The sequence below is a fragment of the Lissotriton helveticus genome, chromosome 2_1, assembly GCF_964261635.1.
Source record: "Lissotriton helveticus chromosome 2_1, aLisHel1.1, whole genome shotgun sequence".
NCBI lineage: Eukaryota > Metazoa > Chordata > Amphibia > Caudata > Salamandridae > Lissotriton > Lissotriton helveticus.
In genome coordinates, this window is record NC_136059.1 from 214794969 (window position 1) to 214811623 (window position 16655).

A 16655-nucleotide genomic window follows, 5' to 3' on the forward strand; every position below is an offset into this window, starting at 1 on the left:
ACATACCATTACATTACTATAATGAGTGGTAGATAAGTGTCGAGTTATATAGTAAATATTTCCCAATGTCATGAGGTAGGTTAGGTGTTCGTCGAGGTATAGAAAAGGAAAATCCTAGAATACATAGTGCTGTTCTGTGGTAATGTACTTACATAACGTAGACATTGCCTCATAATATATTGATTGAGGTAGAAGTGTCGAGGCTTAATTCACCTAACATAACATTACAACTTAATATATTAAGTGAGGTAGATAAGTGTAGAGCTATATAATAAATCTTTCCCGCTGGGATGCGGAGGTATAGACTGAAGAAATATCCTGGCATATATATACTACGATTTGTAAGGTATAGTCTGTGTCCCTGTCCAGAATGTTCTGCATTGACCTTAAACAGTGTATCCTTCATCCCGGTTCCGGGACTCAATTACCTACAGTTCTCGTGGTGTCTTCATTATGTCAGGAACTTACTCATTAGGAAGATCTTAGTTTCTCGTTTGAATGTTGTTGTGTTTGTAATTTTTCTGATATTTGGCGGGAGCGAGTTCCATATTCTGGGGGCTGCCCCTGTGAAAGCTCTGTTGTACGTTTTCTTTTTCCTGAAGATGGGTCGTTTCAGCATTAGCAGATTGGCGCTCCTTACCGGTCTTCCTCCTCCAGACAGCTCGATCTTCTGGGCCAAGTATCTAGGTGTTCTGTAATGAAGGGCTTTGTGGGTGACACATGCCATTTTGAATTGGATTCTGGCTTCGTATGGTAGCCAGTTTAAAGTTTTTAGATGCGGGGAGATATGGTCGAATTTCCTCGATCCGGTTATAAGTCTTGCTGCTGCATTGAGGCATGCCATCAACGGAGCCGTGGAGATTTTTGGAAGGCCTGCTAAGGTTGTACAACCGTATTCAATCCTTGAGATTACTAATGATTGTATTGCTAGTTTGACATCTGCCGATGAGATAAATGGTTTCACTTTCCTTAGGTAGTTCAGGTGAAAGCGAGCATTCTTTGCCATTGAGTTTATGTGCGCTTTCATGTCTAGGTTCTTGTCTAATGTGATTCCTAATGATTTCGCTGAGTCTACTAGCGTAGGGGTACAACTTAACGCTGTGATCAGTCTGGTCCATTCTTCCGCTTCAGAATATTTCTTAGAAGGTGAGATCAATAGGAATTCAGTTTTTTGTGCATTGAACTTCAGGTGATTACGTGTAAGCCAAATTAGTGCCTTTTTAATGCCTCATTCATTAACTTGATGTCTTCCAGGGATTCTATCTTGATGTATATTTGCGTGTCATCCGCGTACATGTGATAGGCTATGTTAGCGTTTCGGAGGATTTCTGTCAGAGGTTCGACGTACAATTTAAAAAGAGCGGGTGACAGTGTCGATCCTTGGGTGACAATGTCGATCCTTGGGGGACTCCGATTGAATTCGGACATGATGTGGATAGTGTCTGGTTGACCCAGAATCTTTGTGATCTGTTGTGAAGGAAGGATTCAAACCATTTCAACACCGTTCCCGTCATTCCCATCCTGTTGTGCAGTCTTTCAAGTAATTTTTCATGATTTACCGTATCGAATGCCAATGACAGGTCAAGAAGGACTAGTAGGCACGTCCTATTGCGGTCAAGGGCTTGTATTGCGTCATCGACGATATGTAGGATTGCTGTTTCCGTGCTGTGTCCTGTTCTGAATCCCGATTGACAGTCGTCCAGTAACCTAAAATTTGCCATGTGTTGGCTCAGTTGGTTTTGTACGCATTTCTCGATTAGTTTGGCCATTAGTGGGATATTGGTAACTGGGCGAAAGTTGTTAGGATCTGCTGGGTCCACTGTTGGCTTCTTGATGATAGGGACAACTTGTCCCGTCTTTAAGCAGTCTTGAAGGATCCCTTGTGATAGGGAGGCGTTTATTATTTTTGTCCATATTGGGATGATGATGTGGTTTATTTTTTGTAGACATTTGGCAGGGAGTGGGTCATTATAGTGGTTATTTGGTTTGATTTCCCTTAGTGTTTCGGCTATGATGGTCTGGTTATATAGCTCGAAAGTATCCCAGTGTGCTTTGTTTTTTGCTTCATTGTGGTTGAGTGTCGGTGTGGTAATGGTCAGACTGAGTGGTTGTTTGTGCAGATTGTCCGCGGCCGTCTTGAGCTCAATTTCCAGCTTGTTGGCCTTCTCGGTGAAGAACTCTGAGAATTCTTCAGAGCTTAGTTGGGTTTTGGTGGTTTCTTGGGCCGATTTTGCTAGTTTGTTGAATTGCTGTTTTAAAATTTCAAATAGTTTCCGTGGTCTGTTTTTGGCGTTGTCCAATTCTGATCTAATATATTCTTTTTTGGATCTAAGGATCTTTTTGTTGTATTTGTTTCTGATTTTTCTCAGTGATTTAAGTTCTGGTGTTGCCGGGTGTTCTCTCCATTTTCTTTCGGCCATTCTTAGTTTCCTTCTATCCTCATTCAATGACTCCTTTTCGGAGACTCTTTTCATTTTTAGTGGCATGGTGGTGTTAACGATATTTGCTACTGTTGTAGTGTAGTGCTCTGTTAGCTCATTCACATTCCTCAGGCTGTTAGGTGGCTTCAGATCTTTCTCACAGTTCTCCACTAATCGCTCCTCATTTAGTTCTTTCGTATCCCGTGTCCACTTTTTACATTTGACGGGCTGTGCTGTCTTTCTCCTTTCCAGTGTTGGAATTAGGAAGATGATGACATGGTGATCCGACCAGTCGCATGGCATAACGGACTGGACCAATATGTTCTTGTTCCTTGATAATATCCAGTCTAGCGTTGCTCCTTTTGTATGTGTTGGTTGTGTGCAAGCTTGGGAAATATTTAGCTCAGCCAGGAAGTCTTTTAGAGCGATGATCTGTTTGTCTTTCTTGTCTTCCCAGTGCAAGTTGAAGTCGCCCAAGAATATGTCGTTAGAGTGCGTGTTATTGTTATCCGTTATAATCTCCATTAGCTGGTCTATGAAGGTTTCATTATTTCACAGCTTGCTAGTGCCAGTTCGTCAGTACATACCTGAGTGATTCAGTGCCTATGTGGGTGTGACTGGATATGTAGGTATATATGTTGTTATTTATCAAGGTTAAGTGAAAGGACACCAGGACCTACCAGGAAGAAGATGATCGGCCGCTGACGCAGTGCAAGCTATCCTGTTTCCCAGAATTGGCAAAGGAGGAGGTGCAAAAGCTGCTCCTCACCATAAAATCAGGCTCTCCCAGAGACCCTTGCCCTCCCGCCATCATGCATCTAGCCCCTAAGAAGATTTGTGAAAATCTGACTCCCCTCATAAATCAGGTACTGACAACAGGATCATACCGGGTTCGGTGGAAACATGTGGCCATTAGGCCCTTGCTCAAAAAACCTAACCTGAATCCGGAGGTACTAAAGAACTACCGTCCGATTGCAGGACTACCCATGGTGGCGAAGGGTATCGAGAAATCACTGAACAAAGTGTTGAGTGACTTTCTAAATTCTTACAAGCTGCTAGACTCAACTCAACATGGCATTCGCACCTGTCATTCCACCGAATCGGCCTTGGTTGTTGCAACTGAGGAAATTCGGAGGGTGGTTGACGAAGGGGGCAGGGCGGTCCTCATACTCCTAGACCTATCGGCAGCATTTGACACCGTGAATCACACGGTGTTAGTGCAGTGGCTGAAGGATCTGGGGGTTGAGGACACCGCCCTAGCCTTGATCGCCTCCTTTCTGGAAGATAGGGAACAAAATTTGGTTTGGGATGGACTGGAGTCTAAGAGTTTTCTTCTTCGTTGCGGGGTCCCACAGGGATCATCCCTATCACCCACACTGTTCAACATATATGTCACCCCGTTAGCGAGGCTCATCAGAAGACATGGTTTCACGTGGGTATCTTATGCTGATTACTCACAGCTTGTTATTTCCATCTGCAAGAAGCCTGAGGTCACAGCTGTTAAATTCCACGCTTGCCTATCCGAGATCATTGTCTGGATGAACCACAATTTTCTGAAGATTAATACAGATAAAACGGAGGTAATAGAATTTGGAGGGGGTTCCTCCATATGGAATGACTCATGGTGGCCAGCTGAGGCTGGGAAATGTCCGGTTCCTGTCTCTAAGGTTAGGAACCTGGGGGTCATCTTCGATGACAAGCTAAATTTCTCTGCCCAGGTCAATAGTTTGACATCGTCCTGTTTTTTTCTCCTAAAAACCTTAAGAAAGATTTTTTCTTTCATCTCACGTGACCTCCAGAAGACGGTGATGGTGAGTCTTTTTCTCCCCAAATTAGATTACTGCAACGCCCTGTTAATGGGCAGAGATAAAATGCAGATGGAAAGCTCCAGTCCCTTCAGAATGCAGCGGCAAGGCTGCTTCTGAACATTCCAAGGGGTTGCCCAACCTCAGCTGGCATTAAATCACTGCACTGGCTTCCAGTACAGCAGCACGTTGATTTCAAGGCCTTGTGCCTAGTTCACAAGGCTCTCTATGGAGGGGGTGCCGATGAAATCTCTAAATTATTCACGCCCTATGTTCCCTCACGTCATCTGAGGTCTACTAATCTAGGGCTTCTTAAAACTATCAGGGTTAAACGGGCTAGATGGGGAGTTAGGACACTATCCAACGGGGCAGCACGTCTGTGGAATAGACTACCTCTGGATATGAGATTTCAACCAGATATGAGGCTGTTTAGGAAGAACCTGAAGACGCTGCTGTTTGTAACTTAGGCTGGCATAAACTACGGCTCTGGAACTGTACTCACACACACTAGCGCCAAGACGCCATGGCAATCGAGTGCTTTACAAACCTTTTATCCTATCCTATCCTATCCAGAGCCAAGCCACAGCAATACTTGAGGTACAAGACCACCTGCAACTGAGACGAATATTCTGATCCAGACTCCAACTGCCCAAGAAGCAAGCACCCGTCAAGGGACATTGAGACCCTTGTGACCTACTCTGAGAGTGGTTCAGCTGTCCCAGAATCATCCCTGCAACCTGTCTGCTCCTGACCATGAAGACAATCTTGACATACTGAGCCCGGCTGACCTAACTGCTCTGCACCCAGCCCTCCTGGCCTGGTGACCAACAAACCAGCTATGCTGCCGTGGTCCTGAGGCCCTTGCAGCTTGATCTCTCATTTGTGGTCCATGGAATTACCTGTGTGTCCCCCTATTCAGCCAATTATTAGGTGGCCCCCTTGTTTGTAGTGCCCCAAATACCAACGTCTTCAGCACCCTACTCCCGGCTGAGTCCAGGACACTCCTGATAATCCACTGGTGGTACATTGCAACTTGATACCTAAACCCACAATCAACTGTAAGATTATACATGCATTTTTGAACTTTCTCCCATAAACTTTAAGTGTGTGTAATTGGGAACAATAGTGAGCTATTTTTCGAACTTTGACAAATCATAAGTAATTAAACACTTACCTATGAACAAAGTTGTTCGTCTGAAAAATTTAATATAAAAATAAGTGTTATTTTTGCAAATTGTTCTCAGATTTATTCTTGAATGTGTCTCATGTATTGCATCTATGAGTGCAACAAATGCTTAGCACTATCCTCCGATAAGCCTAACTTTTTGCCCAAACTCCCACAAATATAGCGTTAGTATTGTCTCCGTTTGCCTCTGTATACCAATCTGGGACCCAATGGACTCTCTGCACAATGTACTTCATTTATCTACACTATATTGAGAGCTAGCTTCCAACAACTTTCTAACAGGAGCATACCAGCTTGAAGTTCAACTGTAGCATATGTGGTTGACTGCTTGAAAATGTAAGCATATACATAATAGCATAACTTGCCTTATACAGATCTAATCACAGGTCTACTTACTTTACCTTTTAAATCCCTACCTATTGTTAGCTATACAAATTAATTACACAACCCATTCAAGTAGTCCTTTTCTTAAACCAGGTCCACTTCGCCATTTTAACTGCCTTTCATTCTATCAACTGTCACATTCGGCTGCAGTATTCTAATGTACTGCACCTTCCGTCAAAATGGTCTGGATTGTGGGACAGGGCTATGTGTTTTGGGCCAGAGAGTGTACTAGGAAGAGTGACAGTGACAGGGAACTGGATTTGCATAATGTGGAGAGAGGGTTAAAGTGGCAGCAATCCCTGCGTTTGGTTGAGAGCATTGCAGATTGCCAAAATCCAGATCGTTTAATTTGCATTGCAATGGCAATGACCTAGGCATACTTACTGGGATAGGATTCACTTGCTATGTCTGGTGTACTCAAACATTTTTCATAGGCAGAAACAGAAATGGTCAGACAAATTCTTTCCACAATTATACACGTCCAGGAAACATGTTAATACAACTTTTTCTGCCTTCCTTACAACATCTGTTCCATCTACAACAACAACTTGAGCTTTGACATGGAGCATATATATATAGAAGTGATGGAGTATATTTCTCTGAGAAAGGCAACAGGATATTCATTAACAACCGTAAAGACTGCATCCTGTTTTATGTGCAGTTATCATCTACACACTATAAACCCAAAGGCTCTTCTAAGAGTCACCCTATTACCCAATACAAAATAATTCTCACTTTAAATCCTTTAACAAAAAAAACTATTTCAGAGTTGCGATCCGCAAAGGAAAACAAAAATTCATTGCACAAAAGCACATTTAAGATTTATAACTCCTAATTTGACTATATGCACATGACTATTGCCCTGTCAGTACTTTTATGAGTGTTGAGGGAATAGTCATTTTTACCCCTCCATTATCCAACACTTTCCCTACTGTTGCACTCACTGGAGTGGGAATAGTAATTTTCACCCCTCCGCTAATCAACACTTTCCCTGATTTGCACTCTCTGGAGTGGGAATAGTAATGTTTACCCCTCCGCTATCCAACACTTTCCCTACAGTTGCGCTCACTGGAGTGGGAATTGTATTTTTTACCCCTACGCTATCCAACACTTTCCCTACTGTTGCACTCTCCGGTGTTGGAATAGTCATTTTAACCTCTCTGCTATCCAACACTTTCCATACTGTTACACTTACTGGAGTGGGAATAGTAATTTTTACCCCTCCGCTAACCAACACTTTCCCTGCTGTTGCACTCATTGGCGAGGGAATGGTAATTTTTACCCCTCCGCTATCAATCACTTTCCCTGCTGTTGCACTCACTGGAGTGGGAACAGTCATTTTTACCCCTCCGCTGTCCAATATTTTCCCTGCTATTGTAATTAATGTGTTGTGAAATTTTATTTTTATTTTTTATATTCGTTTAATGTGTTAATTAATTATAGGATGTTATATTTTATTTTAAATTATTGACATATGTACATATTTTATTTTAAAAAGTTTATAAATTAAATAAAGATATTAGTTAATAAAATGTATTTAAGTAAATATATGTATATGTACACATTTTTGCGTGCTTATCTTTTTTAAATTAAGTTTTTTTGTTATATTTAGTTAAAATATATATTAAATGTAATTTCTTTTATTAAAAATATTGATAATATTTAATATATTGTGTTTAAGTTATATATAATTTGTAGTCAATATTTTTTACATCTATATTTTTTACTTCAATATTTTTGATTCAATATTATTTTACTTACCTGTTTTAGTATAGGGAGTCGATATTTTTGTATTCAATATTTTTACATCAATATTTTTGTAATCTATAATTTTTACATCAATATTTAAACATGGAACCATACTAGAGACATATAGGTAAACCAAATGTTCCCATCACAATTCTAAAAAATTCAACACGTTTTTTAGGGTTAGAGAACATGTACTGGGGCATGGCTAGGAGGGTCTCTGTGTACAAATGCCAACAGCATCAGTCCAAAGAATGGGGGAGATCATGTTAAAAGAGGCACTTGATCCCTCAGGCAGCTGATGATACTCCTGCAAACTTTAATGTTTTTCCTTCCACAAGATGTACATCTCACTGAAGCCTAAATGGTAGTAAAGTGCTATCTAGATGATTTTCAGACAATTAGACTAGTCTAAAAGTCCATTCACTTATTTTCTAAATCAAACAGGTCATAACATATTGTGCAGCAGGGTTAAAGGTCGGTTCAAACTCTGACAGAGGTCTGGACCACTGTGGTTTCTGTTGCCTCCGTGTTTGTCTCTCTCCAACATTACCCAGCTATGGCAGGTCAAGGTTTGAAGCAACTGTACTTCACATTGTAAGATGCAGAACACATTAGGGGCCTAAAAGCTTAATTGGGGCTGCAAGCAAATTTAGATGGGTAGCTTCTCCAGTACTTCGTTCAGCAGTAACTCTAAAATAGTGAGAAAACCTTGATTTGTTTTCTTCAGAATTTAAGTGGGTAGCTTCTTTCTATCCTTCTACAGCCTTGTAGAAGTACAAGGAGGTTGAGTAAAATACTAAAAAGTGAAATACCAGACTGCTTTTTGAGTACATTCACAAACCAATACCTAGCAGACTTTATTATGAAGCCACAACATCAGGAAGCTCTTGCAGGCAATGACATCCTATTCTAATGAAAGCATAGTTATCTTCTCAGAACAAATAATTTGTAGTGGGTTTTCACGCCTCATACAACACACTTAAATCCCACTTTAACGCAGTACAACCAGCATTGACACACTAAAGCCTTAGGGACCTAGAATTCAGTAGGATCATTGAACACAAAAGAAATTGCTACAAGTAAACTTTATACCTCTTTATTGTGTATGGCCAATTGGCACGCACTGGTTGCCCATAACAATCTAGTATGCCATTTTGTGTTTTCTTAGCAGTGTTTCGCTAACCCATGCCATGTGTGGCCTGCCTAATATTTAATCCATTGATGTTGACTATTCTGTTTCTAGGTTTGAAAGTGTTATTTTCAAATTGCCTAGCCCTACAAAATTTAAGTTACTTCTTGACAATTTTAGAACACTTGGATTTAACAGAATACTGTTTTAGTGTGTTGTTGCCTGTGGAAGTGTAGAGCCCAGAACATCATAGCTGATATAAACCACGTGGAGACAAGACTAGGCTGTGCCCGTGGCTCATGATGTAGGTACACTAGACAGGCACACTCCCAGACAGTCATAAGGGTTCATGATGACAACGTTCTTTGGAATGCATACAGGAGTACTCTTGTAGTATTTTTTTATGTACCCTCACTACCCATGTGAATTGTCCCCAAAACACCTAAAATGGGAAGAAAAATTAAATATTCAGGAAATAGTCACAAATAATTAGTAAAAATAGAAAGGACCTCTTTACATTCCTAATAATACAAATATTATTTACTAAAACAAAGGCCATGTGATAGTATGTAGTAGGCTATTCCTATCGTACTACTCCAGAACTGATAAATTCTATTGTGAATCCACCCCATGGGTCTAAAATGTAGTATGCATTAAAAATCCACAGTGTTCTGAATCTCAAAGGGGTATATTATGGTCTGCTGCAGAGGGCTATGCAGGTTGTTAAGGGGCTGAAACCCAACTTATAGGCCTGAGTGATTGACTACAACCTACAGAAAGGGAGATGGTCTTTAACAACCGGTATAGCCAGAGACAGAAGGGCTATAAGGCTATTAGAACATTTCACCCACTCATGGAAAAATGTTCTAAATAAAAAAGAAAGCAGAAGATAGACAAGTATTAGGATGTTAGAGGAGAAGGCTTAAACAAGCCATTATTATCCCTGAGCTAATTCATTGTCTTCCTTTGAGGTCCCAATGTTCTAATGTTCTAGTATAAGGAATCTCCCTTCCAGATGTGAAATACACTCTCAACATGTATGATTGTTACAATCCAAGCTCAGCAACATGATGACTGCTTCTCTGACTCCTCTGAGCAGTTCTACTTGTTTATTCTTAAATGAAAGGCACTTCAAGATTCATGTTTTTGGACAGTTTCTAATTAGATCTTGACTGCTTGGTCTCATTTTGACAATTGGCTTAATTTAGAGTTTGGTGGACCAGTTACTCCGTCAGAAATGTGATGCATATCCAGTCAGCTCTATTGAAAGTGAATGATATCATATGGTACTTGTAATATTGCAAAGGGAACACTGTGATGTATGTTTAAATCAGTGCACCAAATTCTATTGGCAGAGAGGGCTATCTGTCAATGGGAGACACTCACTGCTCTGCACTGCTCCCATTTATAGATACTTCCTTGACAGAATTTTCACATTTATGCCTCTATAGTACAGAAACAGTAGGCTTCTTATTCTTGGCCATGTAATTAAAAGTTTGCCTTATCCATCAAATAGCACACACTGTACTATTTATGATTAATCTGCTTATTTGCTCCAACTCAACATCATCATTTTGACCAATATGTTCCTTTCGGTGCCTAATGTACCACATTACTCTCTGTCTCATACAAAATTTCAATCGCTGTGAAAGTAAAATTCTTTTGAGAAAGGTATGAAAGAGAGTGGATTTCTACTATTGAGTGAATAGACTAAACAAAACATTGTTTAAGTGACTCTGGCTCCAAAGATCTTGAGTCCTGACATCTATGAATTAGGTAGATTTCAAAATTCATTGAAAGGGATCTGGGAAGTAATTAGAATATGTCTCCTCCCCTGACAGGGTATGTTCATCTACAATGAATTCATTTAATTGTGAGGTGTAATGCACTGTTTAGCATTAAGGCTGATATGTGAGTGGCAGATAACTGTCACCCCTTCTTACTGGCAGGTCACCTGAAGTTAAACAGGGCAACGCTGCAGAGGGATTTCAAACAAATGTATGATGTTACAACGCATACATTTACAACAAATGCCTTTACAACACCGTTTTTACATCGCAACATCCAATACAACACATGATTTTACATTGCATGCCATCACAACGCATTTTTAGAAACTACATATACAACGCATTCCAACCAATACATACCATTACAATGCATGCCATTACAATGCGTATTACTTTTAGGGCAACAGTAGGGTAAGTGTTGGATAGTGTAGGGGTAAAAATTACTATTCCCACTCCAGTGAGTGCAACAGTGGGGTAAGTGTTGGATGGTGTAGGGATAACAATTACTATTCCCATTCCAGTGAGTGCAACAGTTGGGTAAGTGTTGTATAGTCTAGGGGTAAAAAGGATATTCCCACTCCAGTGAGTGCAACAGTAGGGTGAGTGTTGGATAGTGTAGGGGTAAAAATTACTATTCCCCATTACTTACCTTATATTGCGTTGTAATGGCATGTGTTGAGGTGACATGCGATGTAATGGCTGCGTTGTAATGGCATGCGATGTTGCCTTGTAATGACTGTGTTGTAAAGGTTTTTTCCAGTTACAAACAAGGGTGCTGAGAGTGGTTGTTGTTGTCTTTTGCAAAGCACCTCCGAGGATAGTTAGTGATGGTTTGGGCTCTTTTTAGATAACTTCTAGGCTGTTAAACTAGGATCGCTTAGAATGTTATGCGATGCAAGATGGCATTCTGAAGGCACTGATTACAAACATGCGGTAGCATCCTAGTCCCTATCCAAAGTTCTTGGAATTCGAATTCCCGCAAAGGTATCTGCATTGTGTAATTACCAGGAGGAACAAATGTCACTCCCCTCAATTTTCCCCAGGTCAATTTCTGCTCACAATGCCTGGTTATTACAGAGAAATGCAAAATTTGGTGAGTTATGCATCAAATTCTGCATGTTATGTCGCATTTCTGGGTAACATTTTGAAATAAGTGTTATTAACCAGATCCAGTAAATATATTGCCTCATGATGTCCATAATATTCTGCCCCAATCTGGGGCACTCACATTCTGGGCCAGTGATGATCTTTGATGCAGTCTCTTGTCTCTTGGGATGGAACCTTTACATGTTTTTAATTTTATGGCATGACACGGAGGCCAATATTATGCAATCTCCTTTATTGCTTAGCTCACAGCAGCAACAATGAAGGGTTCTAGAACTATAACAAACATTCCAGGTAGGTATATAGTCCATGTGCACGTAGTGGTCTTCCTTCTTTGTTGCTGCTGCTCACAAGATAAGTAACCTTTTTTACTCTTATGCTCTTGATTATTTGACTGTCTGTTTGACTGCTATTTATGATATATATTGTGAGCCTGTGGGAGGTTTTGTGGTTTCCCCTCTCCCCTCCCCTAACCCTTCAGCAACTTTATGTGCCTGGGACGCTTTTATTGAGAGCCCCTGGTCTCTCTCTTTCACCGTCTTTTTTCTTCAGCCCCCTTTCAATTTCAGCCCCTTTCAATATTCGCTCTCTGCGCGTCCCTTCCTACATGCTTGTTTTCACGCGTTCTCTCTAACGCTCGCTTCCTGTACATCTAACATGTCTAACATAAACGGAACCGCTCCTCCCTCGAGCTCCGATTCCGAGTTTTAACCCCCTTTGCTCCCTTGGTCACTTCAGGCCATAGGAGTAAAAAAACTAAACGAGACCGGCGTCGTCTGAACGCCGGCCCCGTACATTTCGGGACCGGAGTCTTTTGAAAACGCCGGCCCGATACTTCTGTCTCTTCTGCACGCGTCTCCATGGCAGCGCGGCTCTCTACGTAACAGGGCCGCGCTGGGTGTCCATGGAGACGCAACTCGCGAATGGAAGTTCACCGGCATGTCGGCCTCTGACAACAGGATAGCAGAGCCGCGCTGTGTGACAACAGAGCCGCGCTGGGTCTCCATAGCGACGCGACCCACGGCTCTTCCGATCACGAATCCATGACCTTTGCCGGCATGGACAGTGAAATGTAACGTACTCACCTCCCTAACGCTGACGCTGACGCTGGGATCCTTCTCCCTAATTAAAAAAAAAAAAAAAAAAAGGGTAGAGTACATGATCACCTGGGACAACCCTTATAATACATGGAAACAAAGATAGGACTACCCCTTCCTTTAGAGGAAAATACATTATGAACCACAGCTAACATCTAGTCTAGGAAACAGAGCAAGGACTATCTTATATTAAAGGAAAGCCCCTTGGCACCCGAACCTGTTCCCATGACTACTCACCTCCATTTTCTCACTAACATTCTCACTTTTGACAGTTAGCCCTTGCCTACCTTAGCTTCCACATCTACCCTTTACAATGGCTTCAGATCCTTCAACTTCCACTATGGAAGACAAATTAGAGGGACTTATTAACAAAGCCCTAGACAAAGTGATGGGGTCTCTGGACGAGACCATAAACAAAAAATTTGAATTACTTACTAAACCAGACTGGCAACAGAAAAGAGCCCAAGGGGACTCTTCAAATACTACTTCCAGCCAAAGAAAGAGGCAAATCTACAATAACCCCCCTGATGGCGCCAAAAGGTATAAGAGCTCTAGCTCTAATTTACAGAACTCACGCTCTAGCGGTGACAATATTGATGCCTCGGGCACACAAGATGGGCAGTCTAAAGGCCCAAATTTTCCTATCCCCACTGATAGTGACAACGAATCACAAGACGACATAAACCTCTCTTGTTCCTCAGACTTTAACTCAGACGGAGAGGAGGGCGAAATCAGAGAGAGTCTGGGTGAGGCATCTGAGGCCTCTGGGTCCAAAATGGGAATACTCGACCCCTTTGGGGAACACATGTTCAACCCTCTACTTATTAAACATCCCCTCTCGCCAGAGTGGACCCCCTCACAACATATCGGGGAATATCTTTCCTTTTGGCTTCGTAAAGAAATGCCAAAAGAAGTCAGGGCTCGCCTGAGATCCGAATGTCCCCGACCCTCCCTCCCCGACAAAATCGCATTCACCCCTGATCTAGATAACAAGGTAGTGGCTTTCATTGCAAAGACTGGCAAGGACCCCAGAAGGGGACTTGATAAGGGCCTAAAATCCTGTTAAGACAGGCTCCTAGACATCACTGGCCCACTTACTAAAATGTTTGAACTGGCGGAAGGGGCGTATGTATCTAATAATCCCATTGACCCAAAAGAACTACGCCAATGGGCACAAAGAGCAATTTGCCTCCTAGGCAATGCCAACACTGCGCTTTCTAATGAAAGACGCAAGAGCATACTCTTAAAGATTGACCCGAAATTAATTGAGCTGGCCACAAACGAAGGGGGTGCATCATCTCAAGGCCTTCTCTTCGGAGATGACTTTATCAAGGAGATGGCGAAATATGTGGGAGCCTTTAATTCCATCCAGAAGTCCCAAAAAGATATTAAGAGAGTTTTTAACAATAGAGTTTTTTCACGGGCCGGGAGGATGCGGGGTCGATTCCCCAGCCGTGGAAATTCTTCATCAAGACCCTTTGGAGGACGTGGTGGAAGATCCTTTCAATCGGGATATGGGTACCAGCCATCCTTCTTTCCCCAGAGGCAAAGACTCAGAGGAAGAGGCTTCAGAGGCGAAAGGAGAGGAAGAAGCTACTCTACCGGTAAGAACCTCCAAAGACCTTTCAGATACCCCTATAAATGTGGGCGGGAGACTAGCCCATTTCTCTGGGAACTGGACTATGGTGAGTCAGGACCCTTGGGTACTAGACACCATGAAGGGATACAAAATAAAGTTTACCGACTACCCCTTCCAAACAACTCCCCCACAAGAGATACGTTTCTCACAGAAAGACTCCGCTCTAGTGTCCCTGGAGGTCAAAGACCTTTTCTTAAAGGGTGCAATTCGGGAGGGGGAAGAGATTGGCTTTGTCAGCAACGTAAAGAAAAGAAAGACAAAAAAATGAGACCCGTCATAAACCTCAAAGAACTAAACCAATGGGTGATCTACCGCCATTTCAAAATGGAGGGAATTCATCTTCTCAGAGACGTATTGAGAAAGGGCGACTGGCTTACTCGCCTGGACCTCAAGGACGCGTATCTGACAATCCCGATCTGGCCCCCTCACCAGAAATTCCTCCAATTCTTCTGGGAGGGCAAACTTTGGCAGTTTTGCAGCCTCCCTTTCGGTCTTTCATCGGCCCCTTGGTGCTTTACCAAGGTTCTCCGCCCAATAGCAGGATGGCTGAGGAACAAAGGGGTCAGACTAATCCTATACTTGGACGACATTTTAATAATGGCCGAATCCAGGGAAGTTGCTTCACAACACACTACCCTCGCGATAAATCTTCTGGAACACCTAGGCTTTGTGATAAACACAAAGAAGTCCTCTACGTCCCCAACCCAAGTCACCCAGTTCTTGGGGTTCTCAGTGGATACTCTCCAATCAGAGTTGAAACTACCCGGAGACAAACTCAGGAAACTCAGAAAAGAACTAAGGAAAGCATTAAAAATTCACACCTTCCCTCTAAAGACCTTAGCAAGAATTCTGGGCCTACTGTCCTCAACTATCCAAGCGATTTATCCGGGTCCCCTGCACTATCGGGCACTACAGAGACTCAAGGCCAAAGCTCTCAGGGTAAATTCGTCCTACTCCCAAATGGTTTGCCTGGACACGGACTCCAGGAAAGAGATAATTTGGTGGTTGAAGAATGCAGAAGCCTGGAACGGCAGAGCAATCTTCGGAGAAGAACCGGACCTGATTATCCACTCGGACGTGAGCCTAGAGGGTTGGGGCGCCACGTGCGGCGATTCCTCAACAGGGGGACTTTGGACCTCACAGGAGAAGAACCTGCACATCAATTGCCTGGAACTTCTCGCGGGGTCCTTTGCTGTCCAGAGCTTCACCAAAGACCTGATGAAATGTTCAGTCATGCTTCGCATGGACAACGTATCTGCTGTGAGGTACGTGAACAAAATGGGTGGCCCTCATTCGAAAGGCCTCTCGGATTTGGCCAAGAGTTTTTGGACCTACTGCCTCAACAAGGGCATCTCGGTTCTTGCCGAACATATTCCGGGACTGAACAATGGAGTAGCAGACTGGTTCTCCAGGAACTTTGTAGATTCAAGCAACTGGAGACTAGACAGGAAAGTTTTCCTTGCGATTCAATCTCGCTGGGGTCCTTTCGGAATAGACCTTTTTGTGGACCGCCTCAATTCTCAACTTCCCAAGTTTTTCAGCTGGAGACCGGACCCACTGACCCTGGGAATAGACGCATTTTTTCAGAACTGGCTTGGTTTGAAACCATATGCATTCCCTCCATTTGCAATGCTACCACGCCTCCTCGTTCAGATACGGAGGAACAAAGAATCTGTAGTAGTAATAACTCCCCTCTGGAAATCTCAAGCTTGGTTCCCCATCCTTCTAGTAATGAGCGTGGACTTTCCAATTCTCATCCCCACTTTCGAGGATTTACTGGCAGGACCTCACGGGGAGTGCCACCCACTAGTTCTCCAGGGCATCCTGAGCCTGATGGCCTGGAAGATTTCAGGAGACAGAGGCAGATCCCAGGACTTTCGGAGGGCGCTTTCAGACTCATGTCAGAATCATGGGCCCCTGGTACCAGAAAAGCCTATAGACTGGCTTGGTGTAAATGGGTTTGCTGGTGCCTTCGTAGGGGTTACGATCCCGTTTCAGCTGATGTAGTTCAAGTTCTTAACTTCTTGACGGAGATTTTCGCTTCAGGTCTAGCTTATCGTACCGTTAACGTTTATAGATCAGCAATTGCAGCGGGTCACTGCTTGCAAGATGGTACCTCTGTAGGCCAAAACCTTTGGACCAAAAAACTCATGAGGAGTATGCGTGTTTTAAACCCTCCTCAACCTAAGTACTCCGCTCTCTGGGACGTGAGGGATGTTCTCAGACTTATTTCCTCTTGGGGTGAAAACATTTCTCTCTCATTAAAAAAACTGTCCTACAAGTTGACTGTTTTACTGTGCCTTGTTTCCTTCAGACGTACTTCTGATGTAAAGGCCTTAGATCTCTCTAGTA